Here is a 10,949-nt window from a genome sequence, read left to right as displayed (position 1 = left end):
TAAAGAGAGTCTCTACTTGTTGATATGTGTACTTGTAAAGGTAAGATCTATCCAAACTAAGAGAGGGTAAGGATTATAGTTGTTAAACTCCTAACCTTAGAACACACCCCAAGATAATTGAGTGAAAAGAATAAGTTTGGGGGATTTGTGTCTCTCTCGAGTGATGTAAGGATAAATTTGACCATTATGGGTTGGGAACAAACCATTCATAAGCTTGATATGTTGGCATGAGTTCACACACACACGTTGAGTATTGCAATTGATGAGTAAAGGTTAATTTTATTCTTGCAATATTGATATTGTTCTATTGTATTGCTAAGTTCCAATCCTGAGACACGGCAAGCTACTAAGCCATGTTGTTTAACTTTGAGTCACTACATTGTTTGAGGACAAACAATAGTTTAAGTTTGGGGGATTTCATAAGTGTGTTTTTACACACTTATTTGGTTCACAAACATGACTTAAACATGGATAAAATGGTTGAATTGTGACTTAATCCAGTTAAATTCATGCATTGTAGGTAATTCAATGGAAATTGTGGAATTCAGGAGAAAAGAGCCGAAGAAGGACCAAAACGCAACAATTTAATAGTTCGAGGACCAAAGGTGCAAATATTGAAAAGTTGAGCTAAATGCAAAATGAGAGTAAAAACATGCCATGTATGAGCTCAATGACAAAGCAAAACAATTGGAAGAAGAAAGAATGGAAGATGGACTAAAATGAAGATAATTGAAAGTGGAGGACTAAAGTACAAATACTCAAAAGATGTGCCGAATGAGTGGCATAGTATTTGAAAGTGTCGATCATCAATTGGAAGATAAGAATTGTTGAAAAGATGAAGAAATCGAAGAAAGAAGTCAAGAGAAGCAACAAAGAAGTTCAGGGACCAAATTGTACAAACCACATAGATGGTTACTTCTATGCGACCGCATAGTGTAACCTTCTATGCGGTCGCATAGAAGGTTTTAGGGAATTCAATGAGCCAAAAAAATGATCTATGCGACCGCATAGATCCCTTCTATGCGGTCGCATAGTTAAGTTTTGAAACTTCGGGCGTAGTTTTTCGTTTTGGTTGAAACTCCTTTCCTACTTAATTTGGATGCGATATAAATACCCAAATTCATCATATTAAGAAGAGGAACGACCAGGGAGAAGGGAGCGACCAAAATTGGAGGCAAGAAACTTGATTTTGGATTCAATTTCGCACGGGTTCGAGACGGGATTGAAGATTATACACACAGATTGAAGAAATTCCATACGGATGTATTCTTATTATCTTTTAATTTCGTTTTTCAATTTCTTGATTTTGTAATGATGATTATAGGCTAGGGTTTTTGTTCATTAGGAATTTGATGAACCTTTTGATGATTTAAATTTCCATTATTTCATTAATTCAACAATAATTTCGATTGGACAAATGTTTGATTTATATGAGTTGAATGTTTCCATAATTATTTGGCCAATTATTATGTGATTGTAGATGATTTATTCTTTGCATTCGAAAGAAGGGGAATAAATTCGATAGAATATAAATCGACATAGGGTCCGATAGGGGATGGAAACTTACCTCTATGCTTTATGCAATTCATGAAAATGTTCATAAAAAGTCATGCATTCTTATACATTGCATCATCCATAGAAATATAGGCTGGTGATGTGTAAGAGTAGATTCAATATATATCGAGAGAGTGTATTGGATAATTTAGGAACATTGAATTGGCATTTTGTTCATCGATTCGTTGAATTTGTGAAATTAGGGTTTTTAATAATCAATTGGGGATTCAAGTTCTTAATGATTTCATTTCAATACAATAATTCTAAAATTGCATATTTACATTTCAGTTGCGTATTTATTTCATTAGATTAGTGAAATTTTGAATTTAGGGTTTCCAATTTTGAAATTAGGGTTTTCTTTGCAATTAGGGTTTCGAATTGGGGATTTCTCCCGAAATTAGGGTTTTCATATTTAAACCAAATTTTTCATTCAATTAGATTCGGTTAAGGTCACATTAGTTTAATTAGAGCTAATTTAATCCTCGTGGGAACGATACTTGGACTCATAGTCCACTTTACTACTTGTTAACGAACCGTACACTTGCGGTGGGTTTTAAAATCGAGAAGAAATAATTTTGCGAACAGATGCCAGAATGGGCTCATCCATCCGCACTAGTTCCAACCCCCTCCCCGAGCTACCACTACCCTTAGGAGCCATTTTTCAAAAATGTAAAGTTTTAAAAACTTACTGAAACTCACGAAATTTGGAGTTCCACAGTCGGAAATGATCAGCAGAGACTGTAGAGTCGTCGAAAACTGGAATTTCTTGTCGAAAAATGCTTGAGGAACACCGGAAAGTGCAAGATTTTTTAGAGCAAAGGGAGTTTTTGATTTCGCAAAAGTGAAAAACTACCCAAACGCTCAAGTCCGCCTTTTATAGAGCGCCCCAGCTGATCTCCACCGTTCAATTCAAATCTAATCAATCTAGGCCGTCCGTCGCATAATCAATCTAGGTCGTTGAAATGAAACGCCAGATTTGATCTACACCTGAGATCTGGCTGTGCCCCTCACGCTCGCATAGAACACGTCGCCTCGATCACCACCAGCCGTCTACAATAAGTAGCCGCATCAACCTTTTAGGAAAATGGGCGTCGCACCCAACTGTCGCCTTGGAAATATGTGATAGCTGTCAAATCATTTAACGTCAGATATACCCGCCTCAGATCGAGCTCTTCACTCAGCTTTACAAAACTTAGACGCACCTGACGTGGAGTCCCCTATGGGTCATCGCCTATGTAGCTGCGTTCCCTCCTAAGCTTTACAAAGCTTTAGCCATCTCCCAACGCGTCGTCCTCTGTGGGTCAGCGCACCGGTGGCAGATGAGTTCCTCACTTAGCTTTACAAAGCTTAGACGCACTTGACGCGGAGTCCCCTGTGGGTCATCGCCTCTGTAACTGCGTTCCCTTCTAAGCTTTACAAAGATTTAGCCATCTCACAATGCGTCGTCCCCTGTGAGGCAGCGCACCGGTGGCAGATGAGCTCCTCACTCAGCTCTACAAAGTTTAGACGCACCTGACGCGGAGTCCCCTATGGGTCATCGCCTCGGTACCTGCGTTCCCTCCTAAGCTTTACAAAGATTTAGCCATCTCCCAATGCGTCATCCCCTGTGAGTCAGCGCACAAGTGGCAGATGAGCTCCTCACTCAGCTTTACAAAGCTTAGACGCACCTGACGCGGAGTCTCCTGTGGGTCATCGCCTCGGTAGCTGCGTTCCCTTCTAAGCTTTACAAAGCTTTAGTCATCTCCCAACGCGTCGTCCCCTGTGGGTCAAAGTATCGGTGGCAGACGAGCTCCTCACTCAGCTTTATGAAGCTAAGACACACCTGACGTGGAGCTCCCTGTGGGTCATCGCCTGGGTAGCTGCGTTTCCTCCTAAGCTTTACAAAACTTCGGTCGTCTCCCAACGCATCATCCAATTGGCAGCACATCGACTTGGATAAGTTCTTTCCTTATGCAGTAATGAAGCTTTAGCCCGTTTGCCTAAGGTCAACGTTTCAGTGAACACAGAAAACTGACCTACAAATTCTCACAAATCACGGTCCCTATCCCGAGGCAGACATACCCGATCGGGAAAACAAGTCCACCCATGATATAAATATTCATGAATGAACTTGGGGGGACCACTGTTACACCCCTATCTGAACCACTTCGGAAAGTCTACCACCGCGATATACGAGGTGTTCAACACCCATCCGAAGTGGTTCCGAAGTGATGCCACAACTAATGTTGTCAATCTGTTAACGCACTACGATGCACAAACAATCTACTGAACCGACCGAAGCGTCATCGCCCCTGAAGCCGAGGTGTAGTACATTCCGAAGTTCTCTGTCAGAGGATCATCCACCAATTTCAGAAAGAGATCTGTGTCAAGATCCTTTCTACCCCCAAAGTTTGATTGATTTGACGTCTTCACGAGCCTAGTTCATGTGAGAGTCAACTTAACTCGGGAGAAGTTATTACCCGTCCACTCTATAGACGCGGCTGATTGACGCCTATGAGTAGACGCCTCACACTGTCAAATGCGTACACGTGTCCCACATCTAACGATTCTCCTCAACTATAAATGCCCAAGGTTTGACAAGAGGAAAAGGTAATGAAATTCTTACAACTTAGCTCTTCATAACAAGTAAATATATATTCTCCTCCCCACTCCTTTGCACAACCTTGGTACTGTTCCGATCACCTGGGGCTAACTTGACCGTTGGAGTGTATGCGGTTGCCGCCACCCCCCGCTGGTCCCGACCGTGTGCATTTGACCGTGCGTTGATTGTGCGCAGGAAGAAATACGTGAAGTAGCTATCGGTTGGCCACGTAGAGGGCCGAATTTGCGAGGTCAACAGATAGGCTACATCTCAAACTTTCTCAATGATTGAAAATGGAAATTAGATATTAACAGAACTTCAAATACTCCACAATTTTAACTGACAGCTGCTTCGAGATGATAATCAGATAAGAGCGTAGTAGATAACACAAACAATGTGTGCCATTAGGAAGTTGCACCAGGATCACTTATCACACCCAAAAAGTCATCCTTTATGGTTCCAATACAGAACTGCAAAATGAGATACGAACATTAATGAGAATTTGGTATGAGGCAGATGATAGGTTCACTCATATGCAATGTTATACTGGTGAGGCCACCTAAACTTAGACTGGTGCTAGATAACTACTGTAAATTCTTAAGAAGGTATTGTAGACAATAAATATCAAGGTACTTTTAGTCTTCACAATTATTTCATGCTAGGTCTGATGAAAGAAGGATAATGAAATAACATTTATATTTTTACAATTATAATTAGGATTCTCTAGTGAGCATTATAACCTAGATAATCACTTCGAAAAAACTAGGCAATGCAACAGCCTCGAAAAGGAGAAAAGCCTTCTTCAAACAAATTTAGTTTTGCGTTTCTCCAACTAAAAATGTCTCAAGTCACGCATCAATTTTGGCCTTTGGTTACTTAATACATTTTTCGAGGAAAGAAACCATAGGTCGATCTCTACTCTTGTTCAAAACTAACCGGAGAATGGGAAAAGAAAAGCATTACTGTGAAGGAACTGGATTGCATACAATTTCTGTAGCATCAATGCGAGTTCCAATAATCTTTAGCCGAACTTCACAATCTTTTTGAATTTTAACCTTGGGAGGTCCAGAATGGATCTCGAAATTAAATTTGACAAGCAGACGTGACATGCAGCAGGGGTGGGGTGTTATGTTGCTAATGATACGTACAGATCCATCTGAAGTTGAATAATTAGGCATGTCTCCTGATTGAAGCTCCATATCATTTGGTATCAACTAAATACAAAAAAGTTAGAATGTTGGATCATTTAGAAGACGGGTGAAGTCTTTGCTCTGAAGGTTCTTGAATGAGTAGAAGAATTGTTCTGGCACATTATTTTCTATCACAAGGACCCGAAACATAAACAAAAAGCGAAGCATATATATAACTCATCACCTACTCAAACTTAACTCTCCATGCCCAGATCAAATCAAAAGCTGCACATAAATAGTGCAGAAGGTCATAGTAAGACGATCAATTTTGCTCCTACTACCAAATAAAATGCAAGCATGGTTTCTAATGCTTCCGGTAATTCAATGAAGAACTAAAATGCCATCTTCTTAAATTATTCTAAGGTTCATACGTTTTTTGCACATGAAAGAAATTGAACAGAAAATTAAAGCGTAAGCAGAACCTATTGGATCAGTCCATCACTTGAAATTTACTCATCAAAGATCTTTTATATTCCATGCTATGCAGTGTCCTCACACATAGTTGTGTATTATGCACTATGTCGTCAAATGAATTGGGTCAAAGTATAGTGTACTAATGTGAAAAATCTCCAAGAAATAGCATGTGGGATTAATTGTTTTCGATACTAAGAAATTGATCATCAATACAAAGATTAGGATTAAGATCTCAGACATTAAAACTAAAGACTACTGCTCGAACATTAAGACGGGGATCAGGGAATTCATAATGCACTTAATTTGTATCTAACACTAAAACAAGCAAATCTTAAGACTAACTCAGAAATGCCTTTTGAATAAAATTACAAAATAATAAAAGGCCCTAAGCAAATCAATTTCTACAGAACAAAAAATTCTCCTGAGTCATAAATTCATTGATTTATAAACTTGCCAATATCTAGACGTTATTCAATCACCAGCATGCTCCAACGGTCAATTGAGTAACACAGTCCTATCGAAGAATTGAAGTCTATAAGAAACATTTTATATGTACATTAAAATTCATGCTGATGGGTAATGCATAGACAACTGATAGCTTTGTTGTTCTAGTCAGATCCCGAACTTTAATTGGTCGACTCGGTGGAATAAATTCCGAATAATCAATTTAAATATGCATAAAGGACAGAAACTTGTGAAATGGATAGAGGCGAGAACAATTTTCGAAATATAATATGCAAGAATGATTGTAAATCAAGATACTGACGTGATTCGAAGGGTCCTGCTTCAGCGAAAAAACCCATCTGCAAAAAATTTCGAATCAACATCTTAATATTTTAAACAACACAAAAACAGCAAATGAAAACAAATAAAATTAAAAAGATAGCGACCCTTGTTAACCATGGAAACAACAGCTTCAACAATCTCTCACTTGAAGGGTCGAAATACAACGCATTGATACTTCACCAGAAACGTAACATAGCCAGTGCTGTGGCGAATTAACCCTTTACCCACGCTTTCAATGCCAGTGATGGCCGACCGCTGTAAAAATAAAATCAAACCCAATTACAATTTATTGTATGAATTTAGTATTAAATGTGAAAAATCATTGATTGGGATTACTTCCAAGTGCCTTCCACATCCTTCATGAATTTGGTGATGAGCTTATCGCGCAGATCGCGGCCGAAGTGGCATGGGTGCAGGCGTGCAACTGCATGTTACGCTCCTGTATTGTGTGGAAAAACATTTCTTCTTCTGACTCTGCCAATGCATGTGTTTTTCAAATTTCTTTTTAAATTTGAATAAAAAATTGATAAAATATGCTGTTAAAAATGTTGAAACGTTAAAATAGTATCTGCTTTGTATGCTTTTGCTTAAAAATTAAAAGTTAGCAAACTCAATTCGGTCTTCTCGAAAAAGGATGGACTCTTCTCGAACAGCAAATCTAGCTAATTAAAACTCTTTCACACAAACGTCAACTGTATGCATATCTCACTCCTACCCATTTGCAACTCAGATAGTTCATTCAATCCCATAATCGATGACTTCAAGGTAGAGATGGTATGCTCTTTATGATCTCGGCTTATGATTCAATTTATTTATGTCAAGAAAACAATTTGGGATTAACATGCTATCTAGTTTTAGCACTGACTTGGCAATTGTAATTGTTAACTTCTTTTCCTTCTCTTGGTAAAGTACATAGTATTATTCACTTTGTGAAATCTTAATAAATTAACTTCAATTCTGTCAATTCATTTTTTACATGTTTTATGTCAATGAAGATACCTAATTCATATTCAATAAAAAAAAGTAAACATTTAGAGACCATTTTACCTAATTCATATTTCTAACCTCTAATAAAAAGGAGAAGGAGGGTCTACTATTGATACAATAATAATTACGCCTGGACAAAACTCTCGAACCGACCGAACCAAACCCGAACCGAACCCGACGGTTCTTCTCAAATTAAATACCTGAACGGGTATTTGAATCAAGAACCGACGGGTATGGTTCGGTTCTCGATTTTAGACCAAGACCCGAAAAATCGAATAAGAACCGAATCTCCGTAATTTTTTTAATTAATTTATTTTAAATAAGTAAAATTATTTTATTTTTCTAAATAAATTTGTTAACTAGTTAATTTAGTTCAAACCACAAAATATGATTTTCCTATTTCTAATTTTCAATTCAAAATCAACTTAATCAAATTGACCTCAATTTTATTCAAATATGTTATTCTACTGTAGTGTCGTTTCTACCGGAGAAAATCGAATTAAAACTCTACAACATCTCTCTTAATTATTTTGAGCTCGCTATCTTTCTCTTTCTGTGATTTTAATAATCAAATTTATGAAGAATTCAGCAAAGAGAGATGTGAAACACATAAAATTGAACTACGTTATTTTCTAAGAGCTAATATTGAACATATCATTAATTAAATTAACGTAACTTTGTATATATTAAAAATTTTAATTATAATACGGAAGCGAATGGAACCGAACTGGACCGAATCGAACCGAACTAAATAGAACCGAACCCGAACGGTTCCGTAATTAAATTTGGATCCGACGGTTCCACTTACTAAATACCCGAAAATTTCGGGTCGATTCGATTCTCTTTAGAACCGAACCGAACCGGACCATGTCCAGCCCTAACAGTAACTTAATCCAATTTTACTATGCATTATGTCATTTTTTATTTTGTTTATGTCAAACAAATATTCTTCCACACATCATGCCACTAACATTAAAAAAAATATTTATGTCCAACAAATGTTCTTTCACATATCATGCCACTAGTATTAAAAAAAAATTAGTAAATATAAACTGCCATGAGAGAAAAAAACTCTTCGCACATGAGCTTTAAAAAAATAACAATAATAAACTCTTCACACAGTGCGAAGAGATGGCAAACCATGTGCGGAAGAAAAAACTCTCCACATAGTGCAGAGAGATGGCAAACACAGTGCGAAGTAAAAAAAAAAAAAAATCTCTCCGCACAGTGCGGAGATATGGTATTCTGTGCGGACACTGTCCTCACAAAGTGCGGACTCTCCATACAGTGAAGAGTAAATAAATAAATAAATAAATAAAATTCGCACAGAAGTTTAAAAAAAAAAAAACCTCTTCGCACGGTGACTGTCACATGCATTGCACGAATTTTGGATTTATCGTATTTTTATTAGTGTATGAATTTTAATTTTTTGAAAAGTTTTTGAAGCAATATCTAGAAATATTTCCATGATATAAGAAACTAATTGTAAATTATTTTTACAATTGTATAACGGTATTGTGTCATTTAGAAAAAATATACTTGTATATTTCATACTTGAATAAGAAATGTACGAGATTATACAAATTATTTTGCTTGTACTCTTTGATAGTGTTGATATGATTAAGTTGAATGTGAAGATTATATTTCTAAATTTTGTGTAATTCAATATTGGAAAATTGAAAATTGAGCACCATATTCATATGCATTTTTATTTTGTGCTTCATATATATTTAATATTTATTTTATACTTATGTTAAAAAAAAATCTGAATTTTTTTTTAAATTCGGTTTGGTAAGTGAATGTACGGTGTTATGCATTATCGATATTTGTAAATGCAAAAACCGATATATAAAATACAATAAGCTGCAAATACAGTAGATAACATATACGGTAAATTGCAAATACGGTAGGCAGCATATACGGTAAGTTGCAAATACGGTAAGGTGAAAATACAGTAAGTTGCAAATACGGTAGGCAGCATATACAGTAAAGTACAAATACGGTAAGTTATTTGTCAATACGATAAGTTACAAATACAGTAGGCTGTATATACGGTAAACTGCCTGAAAATACGGTAAGCTGTATATATTGATATATAATTTGTTATAAATGTATAAAAATTATTTAATATTGAATTTCTTAAGTATTAAATGTTGTAATTCAATATTGTTTCCTTTTTTATAATTGTATTTTCGAGAATTAAAAAAAAAAGTGATTATGAAATTACTAATTTTTAAATGTGTTTTTTTGTTGAAAATAAAAATAATTTTTTTATGTTATTTGTAAAAAAAAAAATTATTGTAATTTTATTAGCGTAATAAGAAAATTTATTATGCATTTTTATTTTTTGCATTTTGTGAAGAATTTTGTTTATAGTAATTGACAAATATTCTTTCACACACACATCATGACAATAACATTAGAAAAATAATAATAATTTTAGTATATATAAATTCCATGAGACAAAAAAAATCGCACATGAGCAAAAAAAAAAAAAAGACACCGCAAAGTGCGGAGAGATGACAAACTATCTCTTCGCACTGTGTGAAGAGTTTTTTTTTTACTCCGCACTGTGCGAAGAGTTTGTCAACTCTCTACATATGATTCAACTCTCTCCGCATTGTGCAGAGAGGTTTTTTTCTCTCAGCACATTTTTTTTTACTTCGCATATAATTCAACTCTCTACGCGCTGTGCGGAGAGTTTTGCCATGGTGCGGACCAACTCTCCGCACTGGACAAAGAGATTAACTTTCTCCACACAGTGCGGAGAGCTTTTTTTGCTCTCCGTACTGCGCGGAGAGTTGGTTTGTCATCTCTCCGCATTATGCGAAGATGATTTTTTTTTATTTCACACATGGTTCAACTTTCTCCACCCTATGAAGAGAGGTTTTTTTCTCTTTGCACATTTTTTTATTTTTTATTTTTACTCTGCACTTGGTTCAACTCTCTGCCCGCTGTGCGAATAGTTTTTTTCCAAATTTACAATATTGAATTACACAAAATTTAGAAATATAAACTTTATGTTCAATTCAATCATATCAACACTATCAAATAATACAAGCAAAATAATTCGTATATTTCTTATTCAAGCATTAAATATACGAGCATATTTTTTTCTAAATAACATACTGTTATACAATTGTAAAAATAATTTGCAAATATTTTCTTATATCATGAAAAAAAAAATTAGATATTACTTCAAAACTTTTCAAAAAAATTAAAATTCATACACTAGTAAAAATACGATAAATACAAAATTCGTGCAACACACGTAATAGCGACTAATATTTATAAAATAAAGAAAACATTTATACACTACTAATCAACGTACAACAGTAAAATATAAATAATTCCTGATTTCAGTCCCTGTTGTAAGCGAACAAAGAGTCTTCGATTTCATTTCTAATCAAATGTACATTTTAATCTGATTTGATTTT

At 35.6% G+C, this 10,949-nt stretch overlaps 1 protein-coding gene and 1 pseudogene across 1 annotated transcript in view; both read right to left on the bottom strand.

Moving 5' to 3' along the window:
- Positions 1-10,949, bottom strand: part of LOC111405884 (serine/threonine-protein phosphatase PP1 isozyme 1-like) — a gene marked incomplete at its 5' end in the record, with an annotated part of 19,133 nt that overhangs the window by 4,791 nt on the left and 3,393 nt on the right. Inside the window, one exon of the mRNA XM_023034976.1 lies at positions 7,412-7,413. The remainder of the gene's footprint in view (positions 1-7,411; positions 7,414-10,949) is intronic.
- On the bottom strand, positions 4,388-7,152 carry LOC111405883 (annotated as a pseudogene).

This window comes from Olea europaea, chromosome 12, assembly GCF_002742605.1.
Source record: "Olea europaea var. sylvestris chromosome 12, O_europaea_v1, whole genome shotgun sequence".
In the NCBI taxonomy this organism is placed as follows: Eukaryota; Viridiplantae; Streptophyta; class Magnoliopsida; order Lamiales; family Oleaceae; genus Olea; species Olea europaea.
The sequence above is the reverse complement of the archived record's forward strand: the minus strand, read 5'-3'. Positions and strand labels throughout refer to the sequence as shown.